Source organism: Mizuhopecten yessoensis, unplaced genomic scaffold (genome assembly GCF_002113885.1).
Source record: "Mizuhopecten yessoensis strain PY_sf001 unplaced genomic scaffold, ASM211388v2 scaffold2065, whole genome shotgun sequence".
Lineage (NCBI taxonomy): Eukaryota > Metazoa > Mollusca > Bivalvia > Pectinida > Pectinidae > Mizuhopecten > Mizuhopecten yessoensis.
This window is the reverse complement of record NW_018404360.1, coordinates 579,813-603,404: the sequence shown is the minus strand read 5'-3', so window position 1 is coordinate 603,404 and position 23,592 is coordinate 579,813. Positions and strand designations below refer to the sequence as shown.

General features: G+C 37.0%; 1 protein-coding gene across 1 annotated transcript in view; it reads left to right on the top strand.

The window, feature by feature from the left end:
- The first annotated feature begins 2,350 nt into the window (after window positions 1-2,350).
- The window catches only part of LOC110444917 (ras-related C3 botulinum toxin substrate 1-like), a 42,193-nt gene continuing 20,951 nt past the window's right edge, over window positions 2,351-23,592 (top strand). Inside the window, exon 1 of the mRNA XM_021489269.1 lies at window positions 2,351-2,483. The gene's annotated coding sequence lies outside the window, so the exon portion shown is untranslated. The remainder of the gene's footprint in view (window positions 2,484-23,592) is intronic.

Sequence of the window (23,592 nt, the reverse complement as noted above, 5' to 3'; positions counted from 1 at the left end):
TATGATCTAGCTGATGAAAATGGTATATGATATGGCTAAAAAGGATGAAAATAGACTATATACAATCGATATATATATACATGTTACAGATAATGTGGGAGAACACAGGTAAAAAACAGGTAAAATATACATGAAACAGACTATAACTGCTATCACAACATTACTGCCTTTATGTGTTTTTTAAAAAGTGGGAGAAAGGAGAACACACCATTTAATTGTACTTTGCTAGATATGACAATGTATTTAATTGTACTTTGCTAGATATTACTATGTATTTAATTGTACTTTGTTAGATATAAGAATGTATTTAATTGTGCTTTGCTAGATATTACAATGTATTTAATTTACTTTGCTAGATATTACAATGTATTTAATTGTACTTTGTTAGATATTACAATGTATTTAATTGTGCTTTGCTAGATATTACAATGTATTTAATTGTAATACGGTATGTTGTAATGGTATATGTTGACCGGATAAGTTGACCGGTACTGTGTTTTGATTTAGTCGTGATTAAAGGGTACAATGGCGGGAGCGTAGTGGAAGTTGTCGCTGAGTTGACTTACTTCAAGTTACTTGCGTAAAGAAGTCATGTCTATCTTTAAGTATAACTGAATAATATAATTGTTTTATTATTTTTAATATTTATTAATATTCATATCTAAATATAAATCAAATTGTCACTATGGCCCTAAGACACTATGTACATGATGACTTGGAAAATACTTACATCATACAACCCGGAGTAATAATCAGACATTGTATATATATACGAACAGTAACAATTATCATGTAATAATCTCATAACTACAGTGTATAATTTCATGTTTTTCGGCAATGGAATGTTGAGACATATCATTGCCTTATCTATATAACAGCATATCTGATTGCTTATATTGATCACGTGACGGAAATAAAACATCATGTGATCTCACGCGCTCGCGTTTCCCTAGTCTCGTTCAACCAGACGCTTGATCACGCGTAATTCAAGAGACTCTCTGTTCGGCGTAGCTTGCGCAGACAACAAGAGTCTGGTTGAACGAGACTAGCGTTTCCCGGTCATATTTTACTTAGAAACTCTCTAGAAAAATTGCCAATGGCCTTACATCTGAGCTCCGAATGACTGAGGCAGAAATGGCATGATCATCTTCACTGTTATAGTATCGTTTTCTTTATTTTTGTATTAAGAATATTTGTCGCGACAGAGGTATTTAACACGACTCTTTGTTTCTGCTAGATTATATGAGTACTTATAGTTACCAGAGACGTATACTTTTTTTTTTTACAATTCTTTGTTATTACATGGAATTAGATGCTATCTATATAAGCCCGTGGTTATTATGACATCACAGCTGTAAGATACCCAGACCCACCCGCATTTTATTCAATATTTAATTGTTGTGGACTAGAATTAAAACAAGATACAAGAAACTTTATTTAACGTCGCATACAGGTAAACAAGGAACATTAGCTCTTGAGAGCTATTATTGCGGCGAACATATGTAAAAATAACAATAACATATTATATTACAAGTAAATGGAGATAATCACATATTATTTATAATAAAACACTAATAATCATCACAGAAAAAGAAAGTATACATATCCCAGGTTTCTAGTATTTACTAATTAACATTGTTTGAAATTCTGTGATGCATTGTCTATAATATCAAATGATACAATAACAGCTGACTGAATCAGTGTTGTTTTATTTTTATTGTTATGCAGCATTTCAAAGGAGAAAGGCTAAAGATGTATTCAGACTTTGGGCTATGGGGCCCATTGTGTAGTATATGATATACATAAAACAATCTATATAAAGAATGTACAGTGATGATGTACATTATTTACAATATAATTAACTAAGGGTCTGATCGCTTCAAAGAAAAGTCCCCTAACGTAGGCTGGTTACTATTTTCGACACGTAACAATGAAACTGAAAAGCCTTAAGAAATGTTATCAATTCACGGTAAATCCAACGTTAAAAAGATCTATAACTTACATATAACTCCATATAGCTAAACCTGCTTCTGTTAATTTTGATCCGCTTCTGTTAATGTTTATGACAGTGTTTGGAAATAACTGATTTTTTTTTTTTTTTGCAAGGAACCGGCCTTGTAAATGAAAATAGTATTTGCTTACTAATGAGGTCACACTTTTTTATATGAGATATCTATTCCTCGCCTTTGAGATTCTTAGTTTTAAAAAATGCATCCTTAGTCGTATACGTAGGCCTAGATAGATATTTTATCTGGACGCATCAGCAGCCGCAACACCGGAAGTTACTTTGGGATCCGCAGAAGCCGGCGAAGCAAATAGATCAATTTGATTGGACGCTAAAAATAGCTAGCATTGATGAAATAAAATGGCAGCTGGAAGGTTTGGCTTCTGACACAGTGGAATCTTATGAAAATCAACCATGTGCTATTCCATGATGCTTTAATATGAATTTGAAAGTGACCAACATTCATTGTTTTAATCAGGTAAGTGAAAATCCTTTCGTATATGTGGGGAGGAAGATAAGTAACCACCCCGAAGGGTTAACAAGGAGGCGATGGTTTGGTGGACCGACTTGGATGAGCTGGCTGATACAGTGTGCGAGTCATCATGTCGGAATGGAGTTTAAGAAGCAAAGGAAATGACATCAGTGTCAATATACGTATCAAGCATTAGGCCAGACTCGATAATGAGTCATGTCCCTCTTAATTTTTACGATAGAACGTGTAGCCTCTTTTGTCTCCGAGGCGGTGTTGATAAGTCTACACAAAGAAACGCTTGTTGACCAGACTGTTTTTACGTTGGAGACCAGTGTCACATATCACAATTTACATGTTCAGAATATTTGATGAATTTGTGTTGTTTCCGGTCGTTTAAGTGCCGGTAAACACCATTAGCTTCTTGTTTATGTGGCGACAATGTCTGACACATGCGAAACGCACACACGAGTGTTGTACATGTGTACGATACACTGTATGCGTGACTCATATGGTATTCACCTTGACCAGGGTCTCCGTTTCCTCACATGTTGATTAATGAACATGTAACTCGACCCATGGTCTGTGATGATTTCGGGTAGCTGGGTATCACTATTACTGGTGTCCTAACATAACAATCAATATGTGATGTACACTAGTAGTAAATATACAGTTACTGTTACCGTTGTAACTTGTAGTTTATACATTTGGTTTTGTCCAAGTTTTTAAATCTCTTCAATGATACAAGAACCTTTATTTTTTTTGTCGTATATATGTAACATGAAACATTAGCTCTGAAGAGCTATTCTTACGATAGAAAATTATAGGGAGAATTTTAAACATTTAAATGATAGAATTCATTAAATATATATATGGGCGGATTGGTCGAGTGGTTAACACTTCATCCTTCCCGAGGTTGTCGTGCGCATGGATTATTCAGAGAAAGTATTTTTCTCCTGCCCACACAACTGTCCTGTAGCATTCACTTGCAATGATGTGGCACTAAAAATGATTCCCTTGGAATCACAGTCCCACTACAAACAGAACACAATACATCTCCAGCATACACACATAGGGAGATATTAGCCAGGTGGCATAGGATTAGTAGTTAGCGCCTGATAATATAAGGCAGCTCATGCGAATTCCTCATAAATTAATTGTATTGATTAATGTATATATGCTAATTGTATTAATTATATATCTATGTGCTGTAAAGCGCTTTAGAGTGGCTTATTCTAGCTAGATAGGGCGCTTACTGATATGAATATCTATTATATGCTACCATCATTCTAACTTAGATCAACGACTGATGAAATTTACAAGTTAATGTAATGCTGGGAATAGGTCTGATTTTGAAGATCGATTATCGGACATTCAAGATCGATCAGTAATCGATTATCGGTTGAAATAAATGCCAAATAGAATACATAACTACACGTACATGTTATTTTCCAAAAAACTTGATCTAAGAGACGTTCATATGATGAGAAAAGGTACTTCAGAAATTGACAATGCCCAGTAGATTACCGTTTCAGAAGTGAACATAGGGTACCTTTTCCAATCTCCTGCAGACGAGTCATGATGATAGCGATCGTAACACAAACAAATCAGGTTATGCATTTTGGGTTAAGTACTTGTTGCGACATTTATTTTTGTTAATCAAGTTAACCCATTTGAAATGGAGTCAAATTGAGTTGGTATTGTGAAGTTTATGTCCCACCATGCATCCCTTCACTAACAAAAAAAGTGTTTTCATTCCGATGGCCGCAATTTGCCGTACTTCCGGATTTCGACAGTAATAAATTTAGCTGACCTACAAAACACTGCACTGACCTTGTTAACGTAATGACGCTATAGCTACCACGCTTGAATGCTGGCATGATTCAAGCAAGAATCAACCAGAACGGGTGAAAGGGACATTTTATTTTGGATTTAACTTGAAAAGCAACTGTATGTATATTAAATATAAGAATTTCATGATAAACTTACAAAAAACGATCTTCTTGGTGACTAAGTTTCAAAATCGATCTTTCATGATATAATGTGCTAAATCGATTATCGAATCGACCTCATGTCAAACTCGATTTAATCTATGTTTCCGGTTATTGGTACAGATACTAGTGCTGGGAATCGGTCAAATATTCAAGATCGATAATCGGAACACCATATAATCGATCGATAATCGATTTTCGGTTTAAATGACCTACTGGTGTAACATAGCGGCCGGCTGATTTATTGTCTTATGTAATTGTGCGGACTGATGAGAATATACTCGTTTTCGGAAATCTAGACGGAAGAAAGGATTCAATTACTGTACATCCCTGTTTTGACTCAAAACTTGATGACAACTAGATGTACACACAGTTTAGGTATTAATTACCCCCATTTGAATGCTCCAATCACTCTAACAGAGCATATTAATAATAATTTATCACGAAAAACACTCTGTTAGCTTCATTTTACTAGCTTTCAAATATGGCAGTTTCGGTTGATACAAAATGCAGATGTTTATATTATAGGAAACGAATACAAGTGACACAACGAAAAGCAATTCCGCTGTTTTACCATTACCATTCCATTTTTAGCTCACCTGGCACAAAGTGCCAAGTGAGCTTATGCCATGGTGCGCCGTCCGGTGTCAATATTTTACTTTAAACGACTTCTTCTTAATACCCAAAAGGCCTAGGGTGTCGATATTTGGTCAGAAGCAAACTGGGATAAAGGGCTACAAAGATTGTTAAAATTAATGACCTTCACCCATTTTCAAGGTCACAGGGGTCAAATGTGTTAAAAACTTTAAACATCTTCTTCTTGATAACCAAACTGTCCAGGGATATGATATTTGGCCAGTAGCATGCTTGGGTGAAGGGCTACCAAGTTTGTTCAAATGAATGACCTTCAATTATTAGCTCACCTGCCCGAAGGGCTAGTGAGCTTATGTCGTGGTGCGGCGTCCGTCCGTCTGTCCTCGTCCGTCAAATTTTCCTTAAAACAACTTCTTCTGAAGAATGGATAGGCCTACAGTCATGATATTTGGCTGAAAGCTTTGTTGGTAGGAGCCCTACAAAGTTTGAGAACGAAAATGACCTTGACCTACTTTAAAGGTCACAGGGGTCAAATATGTCAAAAACTTCAAACGACTTCTTCTGGAGAACTAAAAGGTAAAGAATCTTCATATTTGGCTGATGGCTTCCTGGGATGGAGCGTAACAAAGTTTGAGAATGAAAATGACTTTGACCTGCTTTCAAGGTCACAGGGGTCAAATGTGTCAAACACTTCAAACAACTTCTTCTGAAGAACTGAAAGGTATAGAATCTTTATATTTGGCTGGTGGCTTCCTGGGATAGAGCCTAACAAAGTTTGCGAATGAAAATTACCTTGTTCTACTTTCAAGGTCACAGGGGTCAAATGTTTCAAAAGTTTCAAATTAATTCTTCTGAAGAACTGAGAGGTATAGAATCTCTATATTTAATTGATGGCTTCCTGGGATAGAGCCCGACAAAGTTTGAGGAAGAAAATGACCCTGACCTTCTTTCAAGGTCACAGAGGTCAAATGTGTTAGACACTTCAAACGTATAGAATCTTTATATTTGGCTTGTAGCCTCCTAGGAAAGAGCCCAACAAAGTTTGAGGATGAAAATGACCTTACCTACTTTTAAGGTCACATGAGGCAGATATGTCAAACACTTCAAATGACTTCTTCTGAAGAACTGGAAGTAATAGAACCTTAATATTCGGCTGGTTATTTCCTGGGAAAGAGCCCAACAAAGTTTAATGGATTTGTTCTTAAGAACTAAAATATTTTTAGTGCAATATAATATTTAATGAGAATATTTTGCTATGACTGCTTAAATATTCAGGTGAGTGATACAGGCCCTCTTGGGCTGGGCCTCTTGTATTCAAGGTCACAGGGGTCAATTTTCTTAAAAAACCTTCAAACAACTTTTTCTGAATAACCAAAATGCCCAGGGTCATGATATTTGGCCAGTAGCATGCTGAGATGAAGGGCTACAAAGTTTGTTCAAATGAATGACCTTCACCCATATTCAAGGTCACAGGGGTCAAATATGTTTAAAACTTTAAACAACTTCTTCTCAATAACCAAAATGCCCAGGGTGATGATATTTCGCCAGTAGCATGCTGAGATGAAGGGCTACAAAGTTTGTTCAAATGAATGACTTTCACCCATATTCAAGGTCACAGGGGTCAAATATGTTAAAAACTTTAAACAACTTCTTCAAAATAACCAAAATGCCCAGGGTGATGATATTTGGCCAGTAGCATGCTGAGATAAAGGGCTACAAAGTTTGTTCAAATGAATGACCTTCACCCATATTCAAGGTCACAGTGGTCAAATATGTTAAAACTTTAAACAAATTCTTCTGAATACCCAAGAGGCCTAGGGTGATGATATTTGGCCAGAAACATGCTGGGATGAAGGGCTACCAAGTTTGTTCAAACGAATGACCTTCATCTATTTTCAAGGTCACAAGGGTTCAAATAAGTTAAAAACCTTTAAACAACTTCTACTCAATAACCAATAGGCCTTGTATGATGATATTTGGCATCTATTTTCAAGGTCACAGGGGTCAAATATGTGAAATACCTTTCAACAGCGTCTTCTCAATAACCAAAAGGCCTATAGCTAGGATGATGATATTTGGCCAGTAGCATGCTGGAATCAAGGTCTATCAAGTTTGTTAAAATGAATGACCTTCACCCATTTTCAAGGTCACATGGGTCAAATATGTTTAAAACATTTTAACATCTTCTTCTGAACACCCAAGAGGGGAAAGGATAATGATATTTGGCCAGTAACTTGCTGGGATGAAGGGCTACCAAGTTTGTTCAAATGAATGACCTTCATCTATTTGCAAGGTCACAGGGGTCAAATATGTTAAATACCTCTCAACAACTTCCTCTCAATAACCAAAAGGCCTTGGATGATGATATTTGGCCAGTTACATGCTGGGATGAAGTGCTACCAAGTTTGTTCAAACAAATGACCTTCAGCCATTTTCAAGGTCATCGTGGTCAAATATGTTTAAAACCTTTAAACAACCTCTTCTGAATACCCAAGAGGCATAGGATAATGATATTTGGCCAGTAACATGCTGGAAAGATTGGCTACTAATATTGTTCAACAAATGACCTTCATCTATTTTCAAGGTTACAGGGGTCAAATATGTTTTAAACCTTTAAACAATTTTTTCTCCATAAACAAAAGGCTTTGGATGATGAAATTTGGCCAGTATCATGCTTGGATAAAGGGCTACCAAGTTAGTTCAATCAAATGATCTTCGCCAATTTTCAAGGTCGCAGGGGTCAAATATATTTAAAACCTTTAAATGACTTCTACTGAATTACCAAGAGCCCTAGGGTTATGATGTTTCGTCATTTAGATGCTGGGATGAAGGGCTACCAAATGTTTTTAAATGGATGAACTTTTGTTCATATTCAAGGTCACAGGTGTCAATTATGTTAAAATCTTTGACAGACTTCTGAATAACAAAGAGGCCTAGGGTGATGATATTTGGCCTGTAGCATGCTGGGATGAAGGGCTACCAAGTTTGTTCAAACAAATGACCTTCACCCATTTTAAAGGTCACAGGGGTGAAATATGTATAAAACCTTTAAAACTACTTCTTCTCAATAACCAAGAGGCTGAGGGTTATAATATTTGGCCTGTAGCATGCTGGGATGAAGCGTTACCAAGTTTGTTAAAATGAATGACCTTGACTATAATTCAAGGTCAAAATGGTCAAAAATGTTTAAAACCTTTAAACAACATCTTTTCAATAACCAAAAGTCCTAGGATGATGCTGTTTGGCCAGTAGCATGCTAGGATGAAGGACTACCAAGTTTGTTCAAACGAATGACCTTGACATATATTAAAGGTCACAGGGGTCAAATATGTTTAAAACCTTTAAACGACTTCTCAATAAGCAAATGGCTAAGGGTGATGATATTTGGCCATTAACATTCTGGGATTAAGAACTACCAGTTTTTTTCAAATGAATGACCTTCGCCCATATTCAAGGTCACAATGGTCAATATATGTTTAAATCTTTAAATGACTTGTTCTGTATAACCGAATGGTCCAGGGTAATGATATTTTGCTAGAAGCATGCTGGGTTGGACGACTATAAATTCTGTTCAACCTAATATCCTTGTTCGACATTCAAGGTCACGGGTGTCATATGTTTAAATATTTTAATAGGTTCTTATTAATCAAACACCAATATTCTGCCTGTAGTTGTATTTTAGTCCACTTTTAAGATAACAAGTGTGAAATTAATACCAGGTGAGCGATTCAGGCCCATTGGGTAGGTCACCTGAGCTTTGACAAAGTTTGGTCATCTTCAGCAGTTTGTCACTATTTCCAAGTCGGATTTAATTGAGATATAACTATATAAGAGTTCATCACTTACCTGGAGGCAATATAATGCTTCCCATCGTGTGTACATGTACTGTACAATGTACTAAAAAGTCAAGTGGCTTGCTTCTCCACCTTAACATGGTGAATGCCTTTCCTATCAGTGCTTACTTTTCATCTATTAGCTTTGATTTCGTAGTACACTTTTACAAAAATCTAAAAAATGTTGATGCCAAGCTTATATTTACTTAAGGAATGCTTATCTAGTGATGATATTTGTGTATACCATTTGAAATGTGAAAATAAAAAAATAGAGAATAAAGTCTAGCCAGATATTTCCTGCCTGACTTGAAATTCCCTATGGTAATCTCTAATTTCATTGCACGGACATGTACAGTATACACACATGTATGCAAATCGTCTGAATTGCCACTTTACGGCCACCATCAAGAAATTAATATGCTTCCGTTTGTTTTTTCAGAAGTTGTAAATTAAGTGGTGACAAATGATACATGTATCGTATTTGTGGGAATCGGCGCCCAGAGCATCTGATGAAGTGAGATAACAAAGCATACATGTGGAAGTAAAATGCTGTTAAGGAAACAAAAATATCAATCACATTACCAGGGAAAATCCCCGAAGGGCAAGTGAGCTTATGTCACTGTGCGGCGTATGTCGTCCGTCAACTTTTCCTTTTAACGACTTCTGAAGAAGAACTAAATGGTATAGAATCTTCATATTTGGCTGGTGGCTTCCTCGGATGGAGCCAGACAAAGTTTGAGAATGAAAATTGCATTCCCAGGGAAAATTCCCGAAGGGCAAGTTAGCTTATATGTCACGGTGCGGCGTCCGTCGTCCTTCCGTCCGTCTGTCGTCCATCAACTTTTCCTTTTAACGACTTCTTCTAAACAATGGACAGGCCTAGAGTCATGATATTTGGGTGACAGCTTCGTTGGTTGGAGCCTGACAAAGTTTGAGAATGAAAATGACCTTGATGTACTTTCAAGGTCACAGCTGTCAATTATGTCAAAAACTTTAAATGACTTCTGATGAACGAAAAGGTATAGAACTTTCATATTTGGCTGTTGGCTTCATGAGATAGCGCCGGACACAGTTGGAGAATGAAAATTTCCTTGACCTACTTTCGAGGTCACAGGGGTCAAATATGTCAAAAATCAAACGTCTTCTTCTGAATACCTAAATGGTATAGAATCTTCATATTGGGCTGGTGGCTTCCTTGGATGGAGCCGGATAAAGTTTGAGAATGAAAATTACCTTTTCGTTCTTCAGAAGTCGTTTAAAGTGTTTGTCATAAATGACAGCTGTGACCTTGAAAGTAAGTCAAGGTCAATTTCATTCTCAAACTTTGGTGGGCTCCATCCAAGGAAGCCACCAGCCAAATATGAAGGTTCTATACCTTTTCGTTTTTCAGAAGTCATTTAAAGTGTTTGACATAAATGACAGCTGTGACCTTGAAAGTTCATCAAGGTCATTTTCATTCTCAAACTTTGTCAGGCTCTATCTCATGAAGCCGGACAAAGTTGGAGAATGAAAATGACCTTGATGTACTTTCAAGGTCACAGCTGTCAATTATGTCAAACACTTTAAATGACTTCTGAAGAACGAAAAGGTATAGAACCTTCATATTTGACTGTTGGCTTCATGAGATAGAGCCGGACAAAGTTGGAGAATGAAAATTACCTTGACCTACTTTCAAGGTCACAGGGGTCAAATGTGTCAAACTCTTCAAATGACTTCTTCTGAAGAACTAAAAGGGATAGAATCTTCATATTTGGCTGATGGCTTCCTGGGATAGAGCCCAACAAAGTTTGAGAATGAAAATGACCTTGATGTACTTTCAAGGTCACAGCGGTCAAATATGTCAAACGCTTCAAATGACTTCTTCTGAAGAATTAAAGGGTATAGAATCTTCATATTTTGCTGTAGGCTTCCTTGGATGGAGCCGGATAAAGTTTGAGAATGAAATTGACCTTGACTTACTTTCAAGGTCACAGCGGTCAAATATGTAAAAACTCTTTAAACAAATTCTTCTGAAGAACTAAAAGGTATAGAATCTTTATATTTGGTTGTTGGCTTCCTAAGAAAGATCCCGACAAAGTTTGAGAATGAAAATGACCTTGACCTTCTTTCAAGGTAACAGGTGACAAATATGTCAAAAACATCAAACGGCTTCTTCTGAATAATCGAAAGCATAAAATTATAATATTTGGCTGGTGGTTTTCTAGGATAGAGCTCACCTAAGTTAGCGAATGAAAATGACCTCAACCTACCTTAAAGGACAGCGATCAACAGCATTTTAAAGGATTTGTTCTTAAGAACCAAATGGAATGAATTCATAAGATTTGGCTGGTAGCTTTTTTGGATAGAGCTATAACAAAGTATGAGAAGGAAAATGACATTGTAAGGTCACAGGGAAAAATGTGTCAATTAACTTCTGAAGAAGAACCAAAAAGCATAGAATCTTATAATAATATTTGGCTGGTAGTTTCAACAGATGGAGCCAACAAAGTTTGCGAGGGAAATATATTTAGTGCAATATAATATTTAATGAGAAAATTTTGCTATGACTGCTTAATTATTCAGGTGAGCGATACAGGCCCTCTTGGGCCTCTTGTTTTTATCTGAATTTCAACATAAAGTATTTATGGAGAAGTAGAATCAGTTGACAACTTCAAAATATAAAGTTTTTAGGTCACCTGAGCTTTAGCTCAAGTGACCTATTGCTATCCGTTTTCGTCCGTCGTCGTCCGTCGTCCGTCGTCCGTCGTCCGTCGTCCGTTAACATTTTACATTTCAAACTTAAAGTCAAGTTCTGCTGGGCCGATTGAACTGAAAGTTGATAGGAATGATCGCCTCATGGTCCTGACAAAGTGTTGTTATTTTTCGGGTCGATCAGAAATCCAATATGGCCGCCACGGCCGCCATTTTGAAAACCTATTTCAAACTTAAAGTCAAGTTCTGCTGGACCGATTGAACTGAAAGTTGGTAGGAATGATCGCCTCATGGTCCTGACAAAGTGTTGTTATTTTTCGGGTCGATCAGAAATCCAATATGGCCGCCACGGCCGCCATTTTGAAAACCTATTTCAAACTTAAAGTCAAGTTCTGCTGGACCGATTGAACTGAAAGTTGGTAGGAATGATCGCCTCATGGTCCTGACAAAGTGTTGTTATTTTTCGGGTCAATCAGAAATACAATTTGGCTGCCATGGCCGCTATTTTGCTACTAAGTTCTAATAGGCCGATCTCACTTAAAATTGGTCTAGGAATGATCAGCTCATGGTCCTGACAAAGTTAAGTTAACATTATACTATTTTTTACTCAAATTGGTACATATTTCAACAACAAAAATAAATACTATAGACTCAGGTGACCGTTAAGGCCCATGGGCCTCTTGTTTACACAAATCATAATAACAAAACTGAACTAACATCCGAGTTACTTTTGAGTTTCGTATTTTACGCCAAAGTTTAGAACATCTCCGACGGACAGCCGCTGCCAACTTCCAAGGCCTGCCCGCCATAGCTCGCTGTAACAGCGTATTGGGCGTTCTTAGAAACCCATCCGTGGTGATTATGGAACAAATCCTAAATGAGATCATTTGTCTTGACGCATGTCATCATTTTTAGCAGCGTTTCCCCCCTTTTTAGGTGAGCTTATGCCATACCGCAGCGTCCTTCATCCATCGTTTGTTCGTCCGTCTGTCCGTCAACTTTTTCCTTAAAACGCTACTAGTCATTAACGCCTGAGCAGATTTTGACCAAATTTGGTCAGAAGCATCCTTGGGGGCTTAGGGGCGGGGCCCAATAGGGAAACCTTAGCAAATTCTTTAAAATCCTTCTTCTTCTGTAGGAATGAAAGTATTTGGTCCATATTTGGTCTGAAGCATCCTTAGGTAAAGGGGAACCAATTTGTATAAACAGTGGGTCTGCCCCCTCCCCCCCCCTCGGGGCTGAGGGGCAGGGCCCAGTAGGGGAAACATAGCAAATTCTTTAAAATCCTTCTTCTTCTTAGATGAAGATGAAGGGCTAACAAGTTTGTTCAAATAAATGACCTTCATCCATTTATAAGGTATCACAGTGGTCAATAGATATTTAAATCTTTAAATGATTTGTTCTGTATAACCAAAAGGTCCAGGGTAATGATATTTTGCCAGAAGCATGCTGGGTTGGAAGACTAAAAACTCTGTTCAACCTAATGTCCTTGTTCGACATTCAAGGTCACAGGCATCATATATTTAAATCTTTTAATAGGTTCTTATGAATCAAACACTGATATTCTGCCTGTAGCTGTATTTTAGTCAACTTTTAAGATTACAAGTGTGAGATTAATACCAGGTGAGCGATGCAGGCCCATTGGGCCTCTTGTTTCAATGTATGACCTTGAATCATATTCAAGGTCACAAGGAGCAAATATGTTCAAAATATTTAAACAACCTGTTCTGAATAACCAAAAGGCTCAGGATGTTGATATTTAATCAGTAGCATGCTGGGATCAAGGACTACTATGTTTGTTAAAGTGAATGACTTTGACTTATATTCAAGGTCACAGGGGTCAAATTTGTTTAAAATCTTTAAACGACTTCTTCTGAATAACCATGGGTCCCAGAATGATGATACTTTGCAAGTTACATCCTGAGATGAAAGGCTATAAAATGTGTTCAACATAATGACTTTGTTCGACTTTCAATCACAGGCGTGAAATGTTTTTAAAAAAAATAACAGGATCTTTTGAATGAATTTAATCATAAATACTGATATTTTGCCTTTAGCTTTATTTTAGATCACTTTTCAGGTTACAAGTGTGAGATTTATACCAGGTGAGCGATGCAGGCCCATTGGGCCACTTGTTACATTTGGTCTAGCAATTTCATTTTGCAAGGTGACTCTTTTCATGGATATTTTTTCTACATATCAATTAATTGATGCATCACAGCTGTATTCGAATGAATTATGAACTCCTTTTAACATTCAATATTAATTTATAATAATAATGATCATAATAATATACAACATTTGATATAGCGACCTATTTAGCTAACATAAGCCACTTTAAAGCGCTTTTTTTACAGTACATAGATATACAATTAATATAATTAGCATATACATTAATTAATTCAATTTTGAGAAATTCGTAGGAGCTGCCTTATCAGGCGCTAACTACTAATCCTATGCCACCTGGCTAATATCGCCCTATTTGTGTATGCCTGCGTGTGTACTGGAAATGTATTGTGTTCTGTTTTGTAATGGGACCGTGCTTCCAACGGCATCTTTTATAGTGCCACCTCACTTATATGATATTACCTCTGGTATTTCAGAATAAATTAAAGAAGCTTCAAAACATGTTTAGCTTACCTGTACCTGTCCTGTAAAGTCACAGTCGCCTCTTACAATCATGCAGTGGGATACAGCAGGCCTATATTCTTTAATTTCCCCAAAACTGCACAGAATTAAAGAAATTGTGGGCATCAAAATCAATTGGTCAGTATATATATATATATACGTATGATTTTTAAAGCTGAAACATAGTATATAGCTTTAATGTATTTACACTAAAATCAACATACCTTGCAAGTGCCCCCCCCCCCCCCCCCCCCCCCCCCAAAAAAAGAACAAAAAAACATAATAAAATAATAAAAATTAATTTGACTTTAAAAACATATTTTTTCCTAATGAGGCTTGAGAAAATATGGTCTGATCATGTGTGTGTTTGAGTACAACCTATATAGCTATTAGATGGTGGAGATGGCACAATCTGAGGTTGTATTGTCAGATTACATGGTATTTGCAATTGTCATGTAGTAAGTGGTAGGAAACCATCTGTGACCCATGTCTATTGTTAGCGAGTCTGGTGAAAATGGGTTCCCCTTTGAAGAGTTTGAGATGATGATTCACAGCAGCCTGGTAGAGTTTTGCCTCCTCCTCCTCCAATGACTCCAATACAGCACCAGTCCTTATCAAAGCTGTGTATTTACACAGGATAGCATGACTGTGTCAGATTACAAGGGGAAGGGCTGTAGCTCAGTGGTACCTTATGGCATGTCAGCTGTCCTTCATACAAGTTTAAGACAATTTTAATTTGTTAACATATATCCACAGTAATCATATATATGCTGCAGGGGGACAGTGAACTTAAAAGTCTCCAACTAAAATTTATCACAATCTATATTATTCTAGTGCTTTGTATACCGAGTGTTTTTTATTTAACTGAAATTTGAACATCTACATATAATGCTAGGCTGCATCCCGGCCGCATCCCAGCTGCAGTAAATATAAATATTTACATTTGCATGGCATTGCCACTATATAGCCTCTTTGAAAGCTGTGTCGTTGATGGGACTTTAATTACCATGCATCACGAGACACAATTCTTAGCGTATTAATACAACACTGACTGGAACTACAATATCCAATATAAATAAACATGAGACACAATTCTTAGCATATTTATCCAATAAAAATTAACCTGACGGCAGCTGAAATATCGCTGGGCATTGTGAGATTTGACAATGTCATTGTAAATTTATGTGCAAAATAAAAAATAAAATAAAAAACACTTTTATTACAACGAAAACAAGACCAAGGTCTGCAATTTCTTACAAAATGCACATTGGTTGAAATCACCAATGTCCGCAATGGAAACAATTTTAACTGAATGCAATTTATCAGAAATATTCTATAGACCTACTGACACATATGTTACATACCTACTGATATGAGTCACAGCACACATAAACATTTCAGACATTTGTAACGAACCTGTGCTCCGTCGCAAGATCAATCACTTCAAACGCTATCAGTTTCACGCGTCTTGCATCCACGGTTCCGCATGATCAGTTTTAGACAACATGTCAAATAACGAGTGTTGTCAGGTTCCCATACAATCAACAAATACATTCACCCCTGGATTCTTCACAAAATGAGCAAAGAGAAAAGTTTGAATTAACTTCCAAAAATAACTGCCCCGTGGATGGCAAGGTCGGATTTACGGTGATCACTGTATTTGTAGATGCGCAAAATTTGTTCCGGGGGAAAATCGAAACAATTTCAAATCTAACTTTCAGCTCAGAGTTCTATTGATAAACTTAAATCACCCTATAGACATATCATATGCAATTGTATTGATACTAAATTGTGGAATAAAATTGAAATGTTTGTTAAAATTTCAAAGTACTATGTACTTCGTTTGCCAATCTGCACGCGACAATACGCTGTTCAAACTATTGAACGAAATTGTGTGGACTGTCGATAAGGCGGGCATTTTTAATTTTTAAATATGAATTATAAGTTAAAAAAGAACATAAGAGGCAGAGAACACGTAAATATTAGTACTGAACTGTTTTTATGTGGTATTTATGATCTATTTGAATGACACAGGTTTGCAAAGCTGTGTCATTCAAATAGATCATAAATACCATACAAAAACAGTTCAATGCTTAAGTATCACATGCACTGGTAAAGTCCGGTGGTGGTGTTTGGGAAGTTGGGTGAGATCAGACAATGTGCAGATGAGCCGAAGCACACAGATAAACTGACCAAGTTAACCGTAGGTGTGAAATTAAAGTACATTGTAGGTGGTCAAGCTTTCACACAACATGATCATAATTAATTGGCAGTTATAACGAGAAGCACCTCTAGTTAACATGAAGCATGCATATATTGTAGTGATAGAAGTAATCACATTTGCCTGTCAATTATATACGTGCCATGATGTCATATATTTCTCTGCACTTGTTAAGTTTGTCAGATTAAAGAAATTTCAAGTTGAATCTGACTTTTGTACATGTTCTTCAGAAGTAAAAACCGGTAATATTATGACTATATGTCAGATTTATGTTTCCATTTTTAGCTCACCTGGCACCAAGTGCCAAGTGAGCTTATGCTGTGGCGTCCGTCGTCCGTCCGTCCGTCCTCGTCCATCAACTTTTCCTTTAAACAACTTCTTTTGAAGAACTAAAAGGTTTAGAGTCATGATATTTGGCTGAAAGCTTCGTTGGTAGGAGCCCTACAAAGTTTGAGAACGAAAATGACCTTGACCTGTTTTCAAGGTCACAGGGGTCAAATATGTCAAAAACTTCAAACGACTTCTTCTGAAGAATTAAAAGGTATAGAATCTTCATATTTGGCTGATGGCTTCCTTGGATGGAGCCCAACAAAGTTTGAGAATGAAAATTACCTTGACCTTCTTTCAAGGTCACAGGGGTCAAATGTGTCAAACACTTCAAACGACTTCTTCTGAAGAACTGAAAGGTATATAATCTTTATATTTGGCTGGTGGCTTCCTGGGATAGAGCCCAACAAAGTTTGAGAATGAAAACTAGTTTGACCTACTTTCAAGGTCACAGGGGTCATATATGTCAAAAGCTTCAAATGACTTCTTCTGAAGAACTGAAAGGTATAGAATCTTTATTTTTGATTGATGGCTTCCTTGGATAGAGCCCGACAAAGTTTGAGAATGAAAATGACCTTGACCTTCTTTCAAGGTCACAGGAGTCAAATGTGTCAGACACTTCAAACGACTTCTTCTGAAGAACTGAAAGGTATATAATCTCTATATTTGGCTTGTAGCTTCCTAGGAAAGAGCCGAACAAAGTTTGAGAATGAAAATGACCTTGACCTTCTTTTAAGGTCACATGAGGCAGATATGTCAAACACTTTAAACGACTTCTTCTGAAGAACTGGTAGTTATAAAATCTTAATATTTGGCAGGTGGCTTCCTGGGAAAGAGCCAAACAAAGTTTGCGAATGAAAATGACCTTGACCTACTTTCAAGGTCACAGCGTTCAAATATGTCAAACAGTTCAAACAGCTTCTTCTGAAGAATTAAAAGGCATAAAATTATAATATTTGGCTGGTGACTTCCCGGGATAGAGCTCACCAAAGTTTGCAAATGAAAATGACCTCAACCTACTTTAGAGGTCACAGAGGTCAACAACATTTTAATGGATTTGTTCTTGAGAACTAAAAGGAATGGATTCATAAGATTTGGCTGGTAGCTTTTTGGAATAGAGCTAACCAATTTGAGAAGGAAAATGACATTGACCTACTTACAAGATCACAGGGAAAAATATGTCAGCAACTTCTGAAGAAGAATCAAAAAGCATAGAATCTTATAATAATATTTTGCTGGTAGTTTCAACAGATGGAGCCAACAAAGTTTGCGAGGGAAATATTTTTAGTGCAATATAATATTTAATGAGAATATTTTGCTATGACTGCTTATATATTCAGGTGAGCGATACAGGCCCTCTTGGGCCTCTTGTCTTGACACAGGAATTGTGAAAAAATCTAGCTTGAAAAGTTCAAATAAGATATTATACGCCTTTAATTCTGTGCCTTCAAACAAAAAATAAAACTAATAAAATCCAAATCAAAAGTAGCCTCAGTGATGCAAAATTGATAATTATTTTTCCTTTGTTTACATTCACCGTAATTCATGTTTTATGTAAAAAAAATATATAAATATATTTATAAAGATCACACATTTAAAATGTAAATGGCAGTAGAACACATTTGAAAGGAAAAGGACGAATTTATAACGGTATTGACCAACCCTTCAATAAATCGGGAGCACATCACGTCGCGCAACTTGGCCATTCCCGTGCACGTGTCGTCGATTGGCACCTAATACAAGCCAACGTCGAAGTAATTCTGAACGGTTTGCTGTTCTAAAAACTGCATAACTCCGATGCTAAATAACTTTTCTCAATCACTTGAAATTCTAAAACGTCTAACCACGAAAGTACACAGTCAGATACGATATAGGGCCTATCGTTTGAAGTTATCTGAAAGGCCGAAAATCTGCACTTCAACATGGTGTTTCAAGGCGATACTTATACGTTCTAATCAAGCATATCGGACGTATTTGTGCTTACTACGGTACTGGAAACGGTAAATGAATACCATGTACAATAATTTAGATATACTGAACCCGTAAGTTTGTTGGATGCGGTGTTTGAACGAGTTTATCAGATTGGCTTACGGCGCCGTCAAATGTATGTGTGTCTCGCTTATCAGACTGTTTTCTCAACGTCAAAGGGTCATCCAATTAACTTGAACCCACTGTCCATTATTGTACAAGAATTATAACACCTTTTGCCATCTGAAGCTCGATAATCGACTTTACAACTTAGACAAAAGCATTAACTAATTCGCAGTCGTACAGCGCGCGCTGATCTGTGACGGCCCTGATTATGTTTACGCAATCAGTGTCAGCCACAATACACACGTGAGCTCGAGTAGACGGATCGTTTTCTGCGACAAAGAAACAGAGTTTCCCCATTTTTAAAAACTTATAAGTCAATTTAGTAGCCACATCGAATTTTTAGTAACCAATAAAAAATAAAAGTAGCCATACTGACAGCGTGAGCCCTGGGTATAGGGGTCTGATGTCAGATAACATAGGGACTGAGACCAAGTCAAACTTCAATATATCTACAATATGTACATGTATTTCTCCGTTTGTACATGTACGTTTGTACCTAAACAGCGTGGATCAAGGAGGGTGTGGGCCTAGGGCGATAGCTTCCTGATCAGGGTCAAGGGGCAATTAATCATGGTAGAGTAGAGCAAAGTAAAAGGGTGTGGGTAGGGGGAGGGGTTTATTTAATAGATACATTTATCACTCATTTATAACATTTTTCATTTGGGGGGGGGGGGGGGGGATACATGCATATCTATGTGAGGATGCTCACAATCTCTTATCTCTAGTTCCACATGAAAACGTTATGGCTTTGAGGGAAGATGATGACATTTTCCTGAAATTTCAAGTTAACAAGTCTCCATAATGAAGTAATTTTTCTTGAAGCTGCTGATGGGGAATGGTACCGCAAACAAAATCAAGAGAAAATGTTTGCTTTAAAGTATACGTCTCTGACCGTTGTCAGACTTTTTATAGACAACGCCACAATAGATGAGTGGCAAAACTACATAACATTTTGTTTGTCTGTGCTCAATACATGTAAGTGTAAGTGCTACAATATTTCATATTTTGTCATACATGTACGTAGCCTGGTTCAAGTTCTTTATTACTTTATTACTTTATTACTTTGAGTCGTTCGACTCACCACGGCAGTTACAAAGTAACAAAATTTGTGATATTAACTGTGCAAAATACAAAATAACATTACACAAGATTACACACACCCAACACAATTACAAGTGCAACTATACCTATTTATAATAATTAGGTTCCTCTCGAATTTGCAAATTTTATATATATTTCCCTAAGTTCGTTATTTCTTTTGTATTTTTCACATTCAATAATCCTTTCAATTCAGATATGCTTGGCTTTTTAATATAATAAGTTTTCAAAACAATTGCTCGCAAATCAGAATGACATGATCTTCAACATCATCTTAATTACAAACATTACACACTCGACGATTCAATGTTTTGATATCGCCCTTTTTCTAATTTTGAGTTATGAGGAGATATTTTTTTTTTTATTTCTTTCAGATATTCTTTTTGTATGTGTTTACGCAGGTAGTTTTGTAGATCAAAATTATCGTAAACATATCTATAAAAATTTGCTTTCGAGAATATTCTATTTTTTTCTGCCCATTCTTTTCTAAAAATATCAATAAACCTTTCTTTAATTAATTAATAAATCTTGTTGTTGTTAATATAATATTTCCAAATATACCCTAGGCAAGGTTAATCCCAGCCTCTGATATATACTGTCCCCTGTGTAACTTGCTAAAAGCGCTAAGTGGTACTAATTGGTCAGCTGTAAAAGGTCAGTTATCTCTTTTATTGAACCATGTAAGTTCATAGGTACACTAGCCCGGAACGGCTTGACTGATTTTTGACACCTTTATAATTACCACACACAGAGAGGGCACTCCGTTAACAAACTTACTATAGACAGAGACGTAGTGTAATATATACGTCTCTGCTATAGACAACAAGGAATCACTCTCTATTTTCACAGGAACTCCGTCACATGATGACAATAAAGTTATCTTCATATTATTTTTTTTAATGATTACTGAAAAATATCATCATTTTCAATAATCTGATATGAAAAGTTTATTACGTATTAGGGTTAGTATTCAACCTTGCTCGCTGATAACAGAACTCATGATAGATTATTTAAAATAAAATAGATCAGTTTTAAAACAAATCTTCTACATGTACGTGAGAAGTTAAATATCCTAATAAGGGACATTTTCTTTTATTAAATTAGGAATTCCAAGTTAAATATTAGTTTACCTTGGTTAAGGCACTGTTGTGAAATGAAATTGTGCCTGGGGCTGTCCTTTCCTGATCGAGGGACAGCCAAAGTATCTTACCTGTAGGTTTTTATCTTGAACTGATCTACCTGTATACAGCTGTACGTGATTGATAGACAATGAACTGTCCATACAAGATGGCGCCGAACAGAGGCATACACGGTAGTGAGAGCTCCGTTGATAACCGATGAGTTTGAACGTGCAAGTGACTTTTTAGGCTTTGAAACCTTGCAATAGACTATCGAAAGTATCAAGTTACAGAGGTATTTTGTGAATTTTGAATTTTATCGTGGTTTTGAATGATTGATAGATTGCAATCGTATCGCTATATGTATTGTAACGTGATCATATTTAGTATGTGAACTTTGAACTTTGGTGAAGTATTGTGGCCTGTTCTTGTCCGAATTATTTCGTCATGCTCTAGTGGTTCAGGAACTTACCTGTGTTACCGGTGTGTTACCTGAGCGCGTAAGCCCGCTCGCGACGACAACGATGACTAGCACTACTTCCAGTATATTAGAAAGTGTGTGTGGGGTCCTACACGGGGACACCGAAACAGATATAGCCAGTTCTATGCGGCAACTTATAGAGGTGATGAAAAACATAAATGATCGATTGGGGCGAATAGAAACACAAGTACACAAGATTGATCGTATAGATGCTGCATTAACTTCCCTAAATGCGAAGGTTATTACTATTGAACATCAAGTTAAGGAAATAGTACAGAAAAACATTGACATAGAAAAAAGTACGGAAGCTATCGGGGAATTCCATGAACAGATGAAAAGAAAGACTGAAAAAAATGAGACAACATCATCAAAAACACCGGGAGAACTCCAAGGTGTAATAATGGAAACCAGAGACATTTCAACAAATCAATGCATTATCCAAAACGAAATGATGAATTTAAGAAAGGACTGTGAAGAAATCAAACTAGAGGTGGAAGACCAAAAGTGTAGGAACATGAAATACAATCTTATTCTAACGGGTTTAATGGAACAAAGGTACGAAGCAATCGGAGACAAAGTGCATGACTTTTTTCAGCGTCAACATGGAATCACGCGACATATGGAATTCGCGAACGTGCACCGATTCCAGAAATACGTTCATGGTAAAGTCCGCCCAGTTGTTGTCCGCTTTTTGTATTACGAGGACAAACAAGAGGTCAAAGATCATGGTTATATGCTACGAGGTACCCGATTCGGCATCAACGAACAATTCCCGGATGCAGTCAAGGAAAGACGGAAAAAGTTATATCCGGTCATGAGGCACTCACAAGCGCGCTGGTCACCATGCCAAACTTGTGAGAGATCGTCTGTACATAGACGGGGAACTTTACTTGCCAGGCAGTGACACGGATAATGTACAGAGGTCGGATACTCAACAAAAAGTGCAGCAACATCAGCCTTCTGTTGATATGAGTACGCCAGCTAGCGGACAAATAGCAAAAGAGGACGTAACCCGTCTACCCCCGATGGGCGTGAACGACTTTAGCCGCCCGAGTCCCGCGCGCGCACCAGCTCGCCGCAGCAGCCCATAGCCAGCTTCCATGGTATTGGGTCGCTAATAGCACCAGAATGGCACTACACGCCAGCGCGACAAGAACGCATCACCGAATTCCAACCGCGACCCTCGCGAGGACAACATACGGCTACTGGCCAGAGGTGGAGGGGTTCATCTTCGCGAAAGGACCACAGTGCGCGCTTCGATCACGAGCCACCTAGAGGGAATCACGACTTGTCGTATTAGGGTTGTGTGGAGGGACTTTCCATTATTTCATGGAATATATGTAGATCAATCACAGACAAATTAGATACAGAAGAGTTTGTAAATATTATTACCAAATATGATGTTGTATGTTGGTATGAAACGTGGGTTGAGAAAGAGGATGAAGTGGAATTGGAAGGTTATGACAGCTGTGTGTTTCCTAGAATGCATGGTAAAGGCAGTGGAATTTTTATTAAATCAACTATCTTCGATTATTGTAGGGTAATAGATAACATTAATGACAACATTGTATTGTTAAAAATATCCAATAACATTAGAAATAATGTCAGTGATATATATGCATTTGCTTGTTATTTTCCACCTGTAAATAGTGTTTTTTATCACAAATGTGAAATTGATATTTTTGCCAGACTTGAGGAAATGGTGTGTGAATATAAAGGATTAGGTAAAGTGATTGTACTAGGAGATTTCAATAGTAGAACGGGTATTTACGACGATTATATAAGTAATGATATTGTTAATCAAGGGCCTGCGCATATTATTTCAAATATTGTAAATTATGTTAATGATTCTGTACCATCCAAACGTTCCAATTCTGACCTGCATATTAACCAATTTGGAAGACATCTTCTTTCACTGTGTAAATCTACTTCCTTGAGAATTGTAAATGGACGACATAAAGATGATCCTAATGGTAGTATAACTTTTTTGAATAGTAGGGGATCTAGTCTAATAGATTATGTATTGACTGTTGATGATTTCT